Here is a 16,800-nt window from a genome sequence, read left to right on the forward strand (position 1 = left end):
CTCTTTCCTTCCTTCCTCCTTCCCTTTCTTTGTCCCCCTCTTTTAATTAATCTCTCTCTCTTCCCTTACACCCTACCCCTTTGTCCAAAATCCATAGCCACATGCTTTTATAAGAGCATACCAATTTCCAAGCCAAGTGTGTAATTTACTAATAAAACTTCATAAGCTTTTGTGGATCATCTGACTTCTCATTCCTTTCAACCAATGACTATCTACAAATCTTAGGTGCTCCCTTCCCCCTAAGGCTGCAACACCACAAAGACCTCAGCTAGTTCAGATTACCACTTTTCTAGCTGTTTTTCAGAAGTGGTAACATGTGCTTTAGATGGTTTAGTGGTAACTTACCCTCAAGGTAAAAATACCTAATGAAATCTTAATTTAACCATATTCTAGCACATGATATCAATCACATCAGACTGAGTCTCAGTATGTTTCTCTACTCAAAAAGCTCTAGCACTCAGCTTTATGGAGAGAGTATTGGGGGAACTATCTTATGCATCTATCCTGTTCTTACTCTTTCATAATTAAAACCCTAATGCTACTAGACAATGCTTTCCAGATGGATTGTTGGTCTGACTCCTGTGCCCCAGGAGTTGCTCACAACTGAGTGAGCAAGTATTTCTCATTCCACTGAAGTATTTTGGTTCCAACTTACCACTGGCTTTAGCCTACAGAGGGTGAAAACAAGGACAGACAGCCTAAGAAAAATAGTGAAAGATTGTCTGAGCAGTCAGAGATCAGGTGAGAAAAACTAAAGCACTGGTAATATTGAATCTGGTGAGGGGCATCAAGGACAACAAGAAAAGCTTTTGCCATACAGAGGGAATTGGAACAAGCTTCAAAAGCGGGTCCATGAGAGCATCAAAGCTCAACAAGGCCAAATGGAAGGTGCTGCGCTTAGGTCAGGGCAATCCCAGATATGAACACAGATCGGGAGTCAAACTCAGTAAGTACAGCCCTGTCAAGAGGGGGTTCTTGAGGGTTCTCCTGGATAAAAAGCTGGACAACAGTGTGTGCTCACAGCCCAGAAAGCCAACTGTATCCTGGTCTGTATCAAAACAGCAGCCGAGGGACATGATTCTGCCCCTCTCCTCTGCACTTGTAATACCTCACCAGCAGTACCATGTCCATCACTAGAAATTCTTTGCTATGTGAGTGATGAGGTACTGAAACAGACTGCCCAAAGAAATTGTGGACGCCCCATGCTTGGAAATGTCCACAGACAGAGGGTGTGAATTTGATGATCTTCAAGGTTTCTTCCTTAAAGAAGGAAGGTGATTTCTATTATTTCTGTAGGCACATGAGTGATAAAAAGAAGACTATGAAAATGTGGGTGCTCTCCAAAGACAATGTGAAAACTAGCTACCTGGGACATGGAAAAGACCAAAGCGCTCAACTCCGTTTTTGTCTCAGTCTTCATCAGCAAGTTCTCCAGCCACCTCACCAGAGATACAGAAGGCAAAGGCAGGGACCAGAAGAATCCAGAACTAACTACCTGCTGTAGAGAAGATCAGGTTTGAGACCATCTCAGTGAACCTGAAGGTTCACAAGTCCATGGGATCTGATGAGGCACATCTATACATCCTGAAGGAATTGACAGAGGAATAGGTAAGCCACTACCTATCATACTTGACAAGTTGTAGAAGTTCTACTGACTGGAAAAGGTATGTATAAACCTCCCTTTTTAAAAAGGAAAATAAAGACCCATGGAATTTATGAGTCAGTCAGGTCTCACCTCACTCCCCATAAAGATCATTGAGCAGGTCCTCCTGAAAACTCTGTTAAGGCACACAGAGAACAAGGAAGTGATTTCTGACATACAGCACGTCTTCACTAAGGGGAAGTCATGTCTGACAAATGTGGCTGCCTTCTGCAGTGGGTTACAGACCACCTCAAAACCTCAGAATTCTTTCAATTGCTTTTGGAGGTCAACTTTGAAAGAATACTGATGTACCCAGAACACATAGCAAACTTTCATGCAACAGATCAGGATGTAGGTTATTCTTCAGTACAATGAATAAGGCTCAAGCAGTTGCTACTTTCTCCAAACTGTTTGAGGAAACAAAAACGAAACAATATAAATAAAAGAGAGAGAGCAAAAGGGAGTGGGTAAACCGCAACATGCGCTTGTCCTTAAACATCCATTCATATTCAGCAGGAAACTACATTTAGCTGGAAAGACTTTAGACTGATCAAAATTATCCATATTAAAGACCCATATTAGGCAGAAAGATCCCATACTGAACCACTAAAACCTGTCTAGTAAACCAAGAACAATTTTTGAGCAAGGAGATCAGTTGGGTTTTTTTCTCTTTGGAATGGGGACAAGGAAGATGAGGGATTCCAAAGCAGATTGAGGAAGAGCAACTGTATGCAACACTGGAATCACTGAAGAAGACCTTGCATGCCAAAGGATACCAATAACCAGATTTTTTTTTTTTTCAAGTATCGGGGGTACATGAAGATGTGCATAATCATTTCCTACACAATGACAATAAGTAAGTTTTACTGTCAGTGTTTACTGGCAAAATTCTAATTCACAACCTGCCACATCGGGGGGAAATGTGTGCCTTACAGTGAGCTAACTTGAACAAACAAAACAACATATGATTGTGATTGAGGAAACAAAAGATAAACACAGCTGAGAAAATATTTATCTCTAGAAAGTATACCTTTTGAAATTAAACATATTTTGCACAAAGTAGAAAGGCCTATAGACCACAGACATCTTAGTTCATCTCAGATTCCCAGACTGGGGAAAAAGGAAGGATAACAGAGAATGACCAGGGATACACAAAGGATCCAGAGACCATTCTCAAAAATAAATATATTTTGCTTTTCCTGGAAGCACATGCTGTCATCCGGTCCCACTATTTCTTCTTGTTTCAGCATCTGACCCAAAGACAGACATTTAGAGCGAAGCAAAGAAACATTGAACTGCCAACTCATTGACAGAAATCTAGCAAGTTTCAGGGAGCAGAACTATCTGTCTACTGATTTTGTGTGATCAAGTCTAAGATGGTAATAATGAAACATTACCTCAAGCAGCATGAGACTGACCTACTTGAGGATTCGTTACCTCCTAGTACCCATGCTGTCACAGCTGCTGACAGCCAGAATCCTTTAATGCAGGAAGAGGACAGCTGATAGCACATTCTAAGAAGGCACACAAAGGTTCACACTTGCTTCCAGAATGCCCCAAAATAACCTGCTGGTGTGCTGAAGGGGACATGCAGTTCAAAAGGATTCTGGCAAGCGCTACTGGTATGCTTACCAACATACAGAACACAAAAGGCACTATGATAGGTCCCTAGACTGGCTAACTTGCCATATGACTTTTATTTTAACAGTTTTCACTGTTCTGCCAGATTATCTACAGTTCTATTAGAGTTCTTTTAATTATCTTAAAATTTGATGGCCTAGAGTGCACCAAAGTGAAATTTTGTTACTTATCACAACAGCACTCTTGCACAAGACAGTTAAGGAAACACATTCATACCAATGCACACACAAGTAAATCAGAGCTGCTGGATTTTGTGGTTGACTTAGTTTCCTTGGGGAAGCTGTTCAAAAATGGGTTTCCAAGGCATAAATGAGGACAGCCTCTGTGATCTCAATTTTTTTAAAGGCAGCATTTCCATCTCTATGGATATAGCTACAAAAGTTTTGTCTAAGCATTCAGAGTGCAAATTGTGGTTTTGCAGCAAAACAAACATACCTAGACCTAGGAAAGTGGTCTGGTCTTCAAAACCCCCTTTTATAACAGTGCAGCTAGTGCAGAAATGACTGGTGTGTCTATATTTGATCTCACCACTGAAAAACTTCTATAATGCACATGCACCAGATTGGATGAGTTTCAGATCACATCACACTGCAAAAAATCATATACAAATCTAGATGCCTGTTTCCTGAAGCATTAGCCTCAGCACGGCTAATGAAATGTTGTCCTACAATATAAAGAACAAAATACTATGTTGCTATTAAACAGAAACAGTTAGATCCACAACACCCTCAGAGGGCACAGCTATTGCAGGTAAGAGTCACATTGTGACTTTTAATCACTTTCAAATGCCACATTCCCCAGAGGAGCAGTAAGATATAGCACTATTTTACTTCCTTTCCCAAGCACTGAGAACTATACAATGATGGAGGTTCTTCGGCACAGAATGGTAAATCCAAGGGGGATTAAACTGTTACTGAGTGCTGTTGCTAATCATTCTGTTTAAAGCATCACTAACATTTACTGTTTCTGTTCCTTGATGACGCCACGTCAACTCAAGTAACCAGAAACCAAGACAGAAATGAAAACACAAAAAAAGCCCCACTGGTTTTCTACACCCGACTTAATGTTAAAAACTAAGAGTTTTAGAAAGGCTTTAGAATATTCCTATTCATGACATCCTTAAACACTGTACTCATTTAATATACACCTGTCTTACCACAAAATAAACAAGTTTAGTGATCTCTTCAGAACAACTTGATTCTTGTCTTTGAAGTATACAATATAGCAGTACCTGAACTTAATACAAATCAAAAAATAAACCATGCACAACAGAAAACTACTGGAGGTGGTTTTGTATTGGCCACACAGGTTACTCTTAGGGAAAGAACCATCACATTTCAGATTAGCAACAATCTGTACCCTGTGCAGTGTCACAATTCTTTACCAAACAACTTATCTAAAAGTGATAGTCACACTAACTCAATGACTAAATGTGAGCAGCTATGCCAAGCTACAAATTGAGGCCTAGTGAACCCTGAAGAAGCTCTGTTGTTGGTGGTAACAGAAAGAATCCAACTTGCTTCGATATGGAATTAGAAAAAAAGGATTTTTTTTCAAGCTACAACAACTTTCACACAAGCTTCAGCCATTTCAAAGATTTCCACTGCTACTACAGAACTGACATTAACTTTTGAGAGAACTGAACATATCTATATGACATCAGAAGGCTAATTAGCACCACAAACAACGTGACACAAGCACTCAGTATAACAAGAAAGACTGTAAATCCAAGAGAAAAGCAATTAGATCCAGTCATCCTTTGCTCCTATGTGGTCCTGTTCCTTCCCACCCCTACCCTCCTTCATTCTTTAGTTTCCCATCAGCATATGGATTCTAGACAGGGATCACTCTAAAAGGTCAAAGTTTTTCAGTCCGATTCTTGCTAGCCACAGCCAAGTGTAGTCAGAACTCAGCCTTTTTTCACTGCAGAACAAGAGACTGACCATGGGAAAAATGAGGAATGTGGAAAATTTGGAAAACAAGTGACTAAGAGAATAAGAATACATAAAACAGAATATAACAATTGAATTGGTGGTAATATTTATAACCAAAACCACAAAACTCAGTCATATATACACACTAACTGACACCAGAATCTACACCGCTGTTTCTAGAAAAGACATACTTGATCAAAATTAAGTAGGTGGTTAACTTGTATTATGCTATTGCCATGATCCTTATTTCTTTTTGCCTATTGCCATTCATCAGATAAACCCTTTTTTCTCCCCCACTTCTTCACACCCATATCTTTTATTAGATATTAAAACACTTTAGGGAGGGTCATATCTAATTTCATTTGTGCAATACTTCAGAAATATGGCGGCAAGTCTTATAGAGACCATGGGCATGTATAAAATGCTGGTGGCAGCCAACATCCACAATTCTGTGTGCAAACAGCACTTGTCTAAATATTGCCTTAAGTAGATGCTGACTCACTAACAGATAACACGTTAACAACTTAATATGACGGAAAAAATGTGATCTAGATTTTTTTTGGACACACTAAAGCAAGTGTGTCCAAGCATAAGAGAAAGAGAAAGCATAGGAAATAAAAACCTGTATAATCAATTCTCCAATAACATGCAAAACTTCGTCAAATAAATCCTAGGATAAGTCCTCCATCTGAATGAACCCAAGATTGTCACAGACTGTGTACCCTTGTCCTGAAAGACAAATGACTTGAAGTCAAGTCCTCTTGGACAACATTTGATTATAAGTTTTCAGCACTCCAGATGAACCACGTATTGTTTGCACCTCAACAGTAAGACCACTAAAGATGGTATATTTCTCTCAGTTTAAAACTTAGACAGATATACTTTTGATACACCTCCTGTGTCTGCCAGTTATGACACAGCGGATGCACAAAACCAAACATAGAGCTGTTTCAAACTATCAAACACAGATGGCCATGATAGAATTCAGACTACAAATTTTGCCAATTCTAAAAATGTTTGTGGCATCAAATGTTTGAATTCATCTTGTCCCTGTGGCCTTTTATAGCTACTCGAGATACTGCAACAGTTTGAACTGTTAAACAGCTGAAGCTGTATATTTGAAATTATGCATAAACTACTAAATTCTTACAACTAATAAGACCTAAGTTGTCTCAACACGTTATGAAATTGATATTAGGAATTGGATGAATCTTTTACATTTTGCATAGCTCAGAAACAGTATTTTATAGCATAATGGAGTTTTCATAATTAAATTGTCTCAAAAAGAGAAGAAACTAACAGTAAACTGTTGCTGTTGTATATAACTGTATACTTAATTATAGATCCCACACTACCAGCCAAGTCATTGTTAGGGTATGTAAATTCCTGAGTTCTCTTTCCTTTCAGGGCAGAGGTGATCAGTGCTAGTCAAGCAACACTTACAGCTATTTTTAGATGTTATTTCCCCCCCACATATGCAGAGTTGTAACTTTCCAATTAACAATTGCTATTATGAACCTTTTACTTCCTTCTGCATTTATTTTGCACCTCACTGCTTTACAAAATTGAAATAATCACTGGCCAGTCTGATGACAAATAACAATCAGCAATCTGACAACATGCTTGCAAAATTGCTCATAGCCACGAAGGAAATTACTTCAGCTGTGCTCTTAACATGTGAAGAGTAACAAAAATGCAGTGTTTTACTGCTTGTCTGAGTGGGCTTAAATAAAAAAAAAAAACCTATCAGATGCTTGTTATAGCTTCAACTGTCAATTATTGCAGACACCAACTTGAAAGTCAGTCTTGTCTATAACAGTAATAAAGACACCAGGAGGAATAATACATTTCTATATTGAAAACAGAAATTATATAGTCAAGCAGCAACAATATAGAATCACAGGCATGATTTTTTAAAAATGCACTGATCAGAAGTAGGTATGTACCTTGAAGGCAAAGGTCCAGTATCAAAAATTCTTTTTGTAAGCTCTGGACAACTGAACAGGTGTCTTCCTAGAAGCTGGTGTTTCCTCTTTGAATTGATATTAAATTTTAACTAGCTACAACAGCTACCGATTGTGACTAAACACATAAAACATCAAACCAAGAAGTATTTTTAACCAACTACACTTCACAAAGGCATGCACCGTCTGTCACTGAGGTATGATCTGTAACTCAGTGACATTATCACATTACTCTCGAAAAGACTAATGCTACTGCCTAATCTCTTGATTTCAGCCAATTTCTAAACACTAAGCCTTGGCTTGCTGTCAGATCTCACTACCTGCCTGAGAACCTATGATGGAGCACAATTGTCACTTTTTATCATATACTTTAAAGCTACCCAACTCCTTTGTCGCATATAATTTATATCCTGCAAATACTGTTAGATGTGATTTGTTTCATGGGTGAAAAGAAGCTATAGAATCTCCCTGGATTATAGCTATGTAACAGGATAACAATTCCCCTTTAACACACAAAACAATCCAGGCCCATAAGCTACCTGAACTAAAAGGCAAACAGCTTATTAAGGTAATAAAAAATTTCAGTTACTTGAAATTGCAGAGCTGCAAGGTAATTAATCCCCAGCTCACAAGATAATTTAAGGAAATTAATATGCTGAATTTAACTGATTGGAAAATAGTTCAAGTTGTTCCTGTCTAAAAAAATCCCCCTGCTGATTGAACTTGAAGTAACCAATGCAGACATAGCTTCCCCATCTGAAAAAAACAAACCCACAATTGTTACTTAAAAGTCATGTGTGGATGGCAGTCTTTAGAAAGGAGCAGAATATGAATTTGTTATCTTCCCTCCAATAATGAGATTGCAGTGAGGGTTGGTTTGTCTCAGATCTTACCCTTTTTTTATTAAATTTAATTTAAACCAACACATCATCACATACAGAAATTGCTGTTTGTGTGCAGGCTGCGAATCAGTAGGTTTCGCCTCATTCCCAATTTCTCATTCTTTGCACGCTTGTCTTGCAAAAATATACTGCCTGAAGGAATATGCCCTTCATACTCTGATAAGAGCACTACCAAAATGCATGCCCTAAAATGCATTTGAAGATTATATCCATACATCTTCCAAAATCCATTTTACTGGAGTTGCCCATTACAGTTCAAAAGGTCTTCCAGTAATAAGTGAAATGCATTATTAGATCTGATAGCCAAACAATGGAGGTTCTTAGGGGTTTCTGGCTTCTAGATACTGGTCCATTCTCAGTTCTAAGTAAAGACAAAAACAATCAGATATGAGCTTTAAAAATAACCTAACATCTGCTTAATTTAAAAATATTTTTTTCTGGATCTTCCAGATTTTCTCCAACAATTTAGTACAAGATCTGGGCAAATCAATTAAGTCTGTATTTAAAGCTCTCCTAGCAATAAAGTCACTTGTTTATCTGCAGATTTCTGGATTCTAATTTTTAGGAGAAAACCCATGTTAGGTGACACCTCTATGCAATATTCTGTTGAGCAATAAGACACAATAACTAAAAAAGATAATAAAATCAACATTTTCCAACAGGTTGATTCCTAACACGCCAGTCAGCTCTGTTGAAAAAGCAACAGAAAAGTTGTACAGAAAAAAAAATCTCAGTACTAAAGATCAGTAGTGAGATTAATGGATTTATTTCATTCTAGATACCAGCTTTCCATTTTAATTCCATTAAGGGATTAGAACCTAGGCAGACATAAAATTATGGACAAAATCACTCAACAGTTTTCATGTGCTCTATGACAATGCACACAGTACAGTTTTCCCATAAAATTAATAAATAATAAAAAAAAAACCCAACAAAAGCACATTTTTCATTTTAAACAGAAGTTAATCTTTTCTGGTGTTCAAAATAATAAGAGACTAAAGAGGATAAATGCTAACACATAAATCAGAGGCCAGAATGAGCATCAGCAGCTAGACAGCAGTAGTGTTATTAGCACCTCATCTAAAAAGAAACAAACATTTTCAACAGCTTTAATTAGACTGGCAGGCCAGCATCTAAATCTGAAATAGCAAATACTGAGAGACAGAGCTTAACCAATTTATCTAACACCCACTCGCTAGTTTAAGTATAATAAGCCTTAAACTTAAATCTTGCTAGAAGTAAAAATGCCTGGATAATCACACGCTACAGATACCAAATCTTTATCTCCCATGGTTATTGTTTGCTTTAAATGCACGTAACAAAAACTACAGTTCACACACTTGAAAATGAGGAGCCTTGACCCCAAGTCAAAATTTCACACTTTCAGAGGTATGGGAATATAAAGGAAAAGAAGGAAAAGGATCAATATATTAAAAAGGGAAAAGAAAAGCTGGGTTGGGTTACTAATATCTTATCAGTTCAAAACTTCTCAGAGACCCAGTACAGGTCTATAGATGATCTTTCCAGTGACAAAGTCTTCAGAAATGGTGAGAGCACCTAAAGAGTCGCATCTCTTGCTTCCTCATCTTTCTATTGTGATTTCTTCTGTTGTTGGTCAGCCCATTCCTCTCCATCTTCTGCTGTTTTTTCTGTTTCAACATGTTTTCTTCACACCCCAACTTCCTTCCCCTGCCTTTCTAATAGCAGTGTCCCTGACATGCTTTCATCTCACATGAATTTTCATGCTGATAAGCACAGCTGGGGATTGTCTACTTAAATTCAATGCACATAAAACCAGAACATAAACTCAACCATCGGCAACAATGTTTTTATCACACACTTTGCTTACTCCTAGAAATCATCAGTACTCTGTCCATTACTCCGACCCCAACTCTCCTTGCTTCTTCATCCTTTGAATCCCTGTAGTCACAGGGATGTAGCCCCAAACATCCAAAACAAAACCTTAACCCCACAAACTTATACTTACTACAAAAATAATTTCTAGGACACTGCTTAACTATATTGCTGGTTTAAGTACTCCTATTTTGCCCCTTTTCCTTTGAAGATATAAGAAGCACATCTTTATTAATTTTTCAAACTATTTTCTCATCCATAATCAAAAGAGAGATTCCTCAGTCAATGAAGTTGGCTTCTACCACCATCTCTTTAGCTTCATTGATTCTTAGAGCAACTTTCAATAGCACTCCCAAATAGATAGATATATATAATTAAATCACCGTGTATTCCTTTGTATTTTTCTTTCCTCTTGCCCTCACAATAATGCTTAAAAATAAAATCCCAACAGCTATCAGGCGCTGCTGTGTAAATACTACTGCTCATCAAACTAAATGGTGTTTACCATCACCATCTCCCACATGATGTGCTTCTCTACTGAGCTAAGTTACCCTAACCTGTTCTGAAGGACAATCAACCTGTTGTCCATCCTACACTTGTGTTGAATCATGAGAGGTGATTCCAGTTTGTTTACTGAAACCCCTTTAGGTTACACAACAGGTAATCATAATGCTTAGGAAAATAATTGATTTTACCCATCCTGAATGAAAATACACTACATATGTTACACCTATACAAATACATGCATAGAAACCAAACAGTACAGCTATGCTGGTATAAACATTTAGGCTTTCTAAGAAGAACATTTAAAGCAGACATATCTATGTGGTCTATTTCCTTATTGTTCCAAATTACAGTAAGCAAAAATACAAATTAAGTTTAATAAAAACCATAAAATCCAAGAGAAGAAATACTTTGAATCCTGATTTTTTTATTCAGGGAGAAGGACACACCCTCTACTATACTGTGAGAGGCAGGATATCTTGCCTCTCAATATTTGAATATATTTCTTGATATCTGAAAAAAGGTGAGTTTTTTCCCCTTGCGCTCCAGTAAGCTCAGCTATTATAGAAACTACCTTCCTGCTTTCACAGAATCATAGAATAGCTGGTGTTTAAAGGGACCTTAAAAGTCATTAGTTTCAACCATTTTGCCCCAGGTAAAGGCACTTTTCACTAGATCAGGTTACTCAAAGCCTGATCTAATCTGGGGTGGGGCATTTCCACTCCTCTGGGCAACTTGTTCAGAGCCTCACAATCCTCAGAGAAAACAATTTCTTTCTAATATCCAATTTAAACCTACTCTCTTTCAGTTTAAAGCCACTCCCTCTCGTCCTATCATTACACACTCTTGCAAAAAGTCCCTCTCCATCTTTCTTGTAGACTCCCTCTAGGTACTGAAAGGTGCTGTAAGGTGTCTCTGGACCCTTCCCTTATTCCAGACTGAAGAACTCTAACTCTCTCAGCCTGTCTTCACAGAAGAGGTACTTGAGTACTCCAATCATTTTCATGCCCCTTAATGAAAGAAACCTACTACAAAATGCCCAAACATTCACAAAGTTTTATCTCTGGATTCAAGGGGAGGTATTTCAGCTCCAAAATAAATTACAACATTTGTAACTGTGAATTGAGATTTAAAATGACTCTGGAATACTTTTTACTTGAAGTCTGCATTTCAGCACGAAAGGTATGGAAGGATTGAAACAGAAACCACATAAACAGCTAAACTGAGCAAGATCTTTCTTAGTTGAATTTTACATGACTTGGTATTAGTAAAAAAGTCCAGAAGGACCGCTCCATCTAGCCAAGAGTCAAATTAAGCAGATTTGTATCTTCAAACAGAGCAGTTAAAAATAAGCAAAAGATAAGCAGTGCTCGTTTCTCACTTACACAGCTAGTTCAAATGGTAGAGAAAGGGAGCACAAGAGTAAAATACCACTTTATACAATATTCTGGGGAAAATATTAATCCTCTACCACAAAGACAGAATGAACCTTATTAATTGCAGGATTAAAATCAAACAATTTTCTGACTGTTCAAAAAATTTAAAGTGTGAACCATTTGTCTGTTAAATAATCCTGCCAAAGGAATCAGTTGAATCAAGTTCTTCTCAATGTTCCCAATTATGTCTCCTATTAAGTCTCCTATTTTGCCAAGCAAATTAAACATATATGTTAAATTTACAAAAAATAAGTATATATTGGTATATTTTATGTATTTTATCTCATTCTCACTCACTTTAGTGGTCCTAACATTAGCAACCTAGATATCTTAGGTAGACCTCCTTCACCTTTTACTTTCTGAAGTCTTCAGCTTCCCAAATCACTGCTATAGCTTTTTCCCCTTCATTTAATTAACAGATGCACTATTATATTAGCATGTTTTAGATTCAATGTTTTCTAAGCATCTAGTAAAACATCCTTTAACTGATTTCCCTTTAAAACTGAGCAGAAAAGGAATGATTTCACTGAATGGCTTCCAAGTGATCTTCATAAAAAGAACAAATAAATGGTGCTGATTAAACTTTGTATTTATTACGTACAATCAAAGTCAATTCACAGTCATTTATATTTTATCAAAAAAAGGTTTTAAATACACTACTGGTTACTTGGTTCCTTTCAATAATAGGTGTGACTCCAAATCCTTTTATAATTGCTTCTAAAAATACTGCATCCGTCATCTTTTTTATGAACATTTTAGTATTAGTAGTACAAGACCACCTGCACATAAAATAAGGTTTCCTGCACTTAGGGAGTTAGTCACCCTGCATGTGACTGCACTTTGATAGTCCATAGCAAGCTATTTATGCAGTGGCCACAGAGAAAACCAACTGATAAGTGTTATTATTTTTTCCAGCTCTCATCAAAATAGAATTGTCCTTTTCCTTCACTTTGCAATTCCTAAACTGCATGCAGCTATTTTTAACCACCAAACACATCACTTTTTCTACCAAGTGTCAGTGACACTACACAGATCAACCATAAGTGTTTTTTTCTGTCCTTCAAAGTGAGTACCCAACACCTTTTTTTTAATAAACATTCTTAGAATTAGTTATCAGTCCTCCATGAGCAGTATTTCAAGTATCTTGCATTTGTATTAGAAAGAAACTGGGTATTTTTCTTTCTGCACGTTTTAATAGATACTCTACTTGCCTCTTCTCTGTAACTGATGTTTACCTCGAGTCTTTTTTTTTTTTTTTTTTTTTGAGGTAAATCTGTCATCTCTTTTTACCCTAAAATCAAGCTATCACTTCATAACAGGAAAACCCATTCCTTTTACACCGCTTAGCTAGTCAGCTAGCTCACTCTTATCATTTTTGTCCTCATTTGCTTTTCAATAGAGGTGATAGAAGACCACTTGGACCTGCAGAAACACTGTGCCTTTTGTCCATTTATACAAAAAAGACAAACTGTCTTGGATGGCTAAAAAATCTTCACAGATACACAATCTGTAGTATAACATCATGATGGCAATATAGCATTTCCAAAACACACAGCATTCCAATGATAATTCTTCCCTATTAATCAAAGCAATTCATTCTTTTTGTTTTCTGTGCACAAGGCTTCTTTGGACTGAACTTGATACAGATTACCTGGTTTTATGTAGTGAAATCCAGTATTTGTCACCCTGATGTAAAATTCTAGAAGACAGCAGTCTGTACAGCTCTCCACACTACTATTGTATGATCCTCCTGACACAGCAGTGATACAGGAAGAAAACTGTACTTTTTATATAAGTTTGCGCAATTCAATTTATAAACTTGTACATATAATGAAAAGTATTTTGGCAGAAAGACAAACTATGGCACATCCATTACAACTACCCACAGCTGCTTATGACATCACTGAAAGTAAATCATTCTATCAGGCATTTCTGTCTCACCACCATTTCTTCCCACTAGGAGGAAAACAGACTTTCATATTATGATGTATACAACTGGATCATTAAGAAAAAAATATCCTGGCGCTAGGGAGGGAAGCAAGAAACAAAAGGAAAGGAGAAAATTGTCAGAGGTCTGTGAATGACACAGAAGCAGTATCTTAACTGAAGAAATAGGTGCTGGCCTCCAAAGACAACCGTGGAAAGAAAGGTTACTTGAGTACATCACTTAGCACTTGATTCCATCTCCATGGAACAATGTAGATGGAAAAGATGAGAGGGAAGAGAAAGCCAGAATGTACCATGCTATTTAAATACTTTAGAAGAATTCTCTGCACACTTCCCCTCTCACACCACCACACATTTATGACATGGTTTAAGAAGTATTTTCTTTGCTAGTTATTAAATTGAAAAACAAGATTCAAGAACTAATGCTGCTTATGTAATGCAAGCATGAGTACTCCAACATCTAGCCTTTGCATAGAATTAAACAAAGTTGCCTCTATAGAGACAGGATGTTTTCCTTACAAAACCCAATTCTGGCCATGTGACAGCCAGCAAGCTTATCACACAAGTCAACCCTATGATAAACTGATCTTGTTTAGACTCTCTTAGCAGCATATACATTTTAAGGGACAAACTAAATACCATTCCTCGAGTGTCCTTAAATGAAAAGAACATTCAACAAAGCAGTCTAAAATATGTTAATAGGAGTGTCTCTGGGTCTGAGAATCATTTCAGTTATTGAGACAGCTTGTCCACAACCTCTCCTGCACTACAGGGAACATCGGGCTCACATAACAATGAGTCCCCCAAGTGCATTGCCATGATAAAATACATCTCATGGCGACTAGTTTAACCCTCATAGCTGAAGCACCTGAGATATGTTTGAGCAGGCACTTCATGCCAGAACTTGTCAAATACAACTAGGAAGGGAGAGATTCGGGGCAGCTTTTATTGCTACAAGGAGAAATGAATCAGTAAGTCAAGAGGACTCACAGATTAAATATGCAAACCAAAGCTTATGTAAGACTCTTGGAACATGTCCAGAATAAAGAAGTCACAAGAATAATGAAGGGATGGGATACAGTGGATCCTTTTAGTCAATGTAGTTTTCTTTGTTCAGGTGGAAGTCTTGATAGCAAGACAATGAAATAGGAATTTTCTTAACTAACTGTAATTACACAGCTTCAAAACTGCATCCTTAAATCATTGTCAGAAGCTCAAATACAGAAGCTGCTATACTCTTGAAATTTTCACTCCTACAGAGTCTTGTCAAATTCACCTATCAGGCAGTGTATGGATTACAAAAAGTTAGAAAAAAAACAAGAACTCTGCCAACTTTTAGTTCCATTTTTTTTCATATTCTTGGGCTATTCACAAGTAAAAACTTGTTTATGGTCCCTGTTTCCATGTTGTGTTTCAGTATCTGTAAACACATGTTGATTTTACCTTTACATTGGACTTAAGAATTTAATATTGTTCTCACTATGGATTTAGAGCTTGACAAATTACAGCAACTTTTCTAGAACCTGACTCATTACAAAACTTTTGAGAGGCTGGAGAACATGCACTAAATTGGCATCAAAAAGCCTCTATCCAAGATGATCATAAAACATGAAGAACACATACCAGGTCTTTTGTAATGCCTACAGTAAGTATTTCATCACAACATGCTTTACAATTCAGCTATTAAATTTATTTGTGCAGCCACAAGCTTATCAAAAGTATTTGCTTCACAATTCTGTTCTTTTTAACTGGTAGAGATTTTCTTCCCCCAATAAAGACTCATTAATCAAGACTGCTAATAAAACAACTAGGAGTTAGTTAGGACTGAAAAAGGCTTAAGAGCGAACTACTGCAAAGCAAGAAATAAACTATATTTAAGCATATCATTTGAATTACCCCCAGTAATACTGAAGTGTTTCCAAGAAAAAACAAGCAGATTCACAATGAAATTAGAATTATAAAACAAAGTTCTAATTTAACATAAAATTATTAGCAACATTCATTCAAATATGTGTGTTTGCCTGTTATCTTGCACCTATTCAATGTTATCAAACAGTATTAGTAGCATAAAAAAGAAAGAACCTCTTCTAAATCCAAGCTGTGAACTGCTGCCTGAACTCTCCACTTTGTGGTCAGTTTGGCAGTAAGTAGCACAGTAGCAGCTTAGATGTCCCAGCCCATCCAAATAATAAAATTGTTTCTCTTCTGTGACAATTTTCTTCACAATACCACTCTCTAGTCAGAGAGCTATGAAAGAAATCTCTAAAGTTAAACAGAGAAACATAGCACTTTTTAAAATTCTGTAAACAAGGACCTACAGAAACAATAATTGTGAAGCCCCCAGATAGAATACCAAGTACTTCTAATATATATATATGTATATTTAGGATTTTCCTCTCAAAAAATAATGTGCTCCTCAAAAACGTAACTTTTTTCATCAAAACCCACTCTTTTCCCATGAATTCATTTTCAATAAGAAGTTTCTACACTTGGTACTGTCTTTTTTTCTAATGTAAGTATCACAACTTCTTTGTTTCCAAGTACATAATTTCTGCAATTATTAAGCATTTAAAACATTATTTTTGCCATTAAAATATTTCTCCTCTCGAAAGTAAAACATTTTTCGTGGCTAGTTGCGCATATTTGCAGGTTCATTCTAACTACATTCTTGAATCAGAGCAAAAGATTCTGAGAACAGAATTTAAAAAATGTGTTTGCTCAACTGTCCTTATTAGGACTAAGACACTACATTGTCCTACTCCAGTATATACTGTAAACTACCAAAGATTTTCATGGCACTTCAATTATGGATAAAAATTATTTTAAAAAGGCCACATCATTCTAGTCATTTTTTCATTATTCTGCTATGACCCCTTTCTGAGAATTTATGTGAATCTGCTATTAAATAATGCGATGAAAAGTAGGTTTAAAAAATTCCCTTCAGTCTTAGCCCACCCTAAACATACCACTAATAAT

At 36.8% G+C, this 16,800-nt stretch overlaps 1 protein-coding gene across 5 annotated transcripts in view; it reads right to left on the minus strand.

Annotated features, from left to right (window-relative positions):
- The window catches only part of ERBIN (erbb2 interacting protein), a 118,675-nt gene that overhangs the window by 81,856 nt on the left and 20,019 nt on the right, over positions 1-16,800 (minus strand). The gene's annotated exons all lie outside the window — the stretch shown is intronic.

Source organism: Erithacus rubecula, assembly GCF_903797595.1.
Source record: "Erithacus rubecula genome assembly, chromosome: Z".
NCBI lineage: Eukaryota > Metazoa > Chordata > Aves > Passeriformes > Muscicapidae > Erithacus > Erithacus rubecula.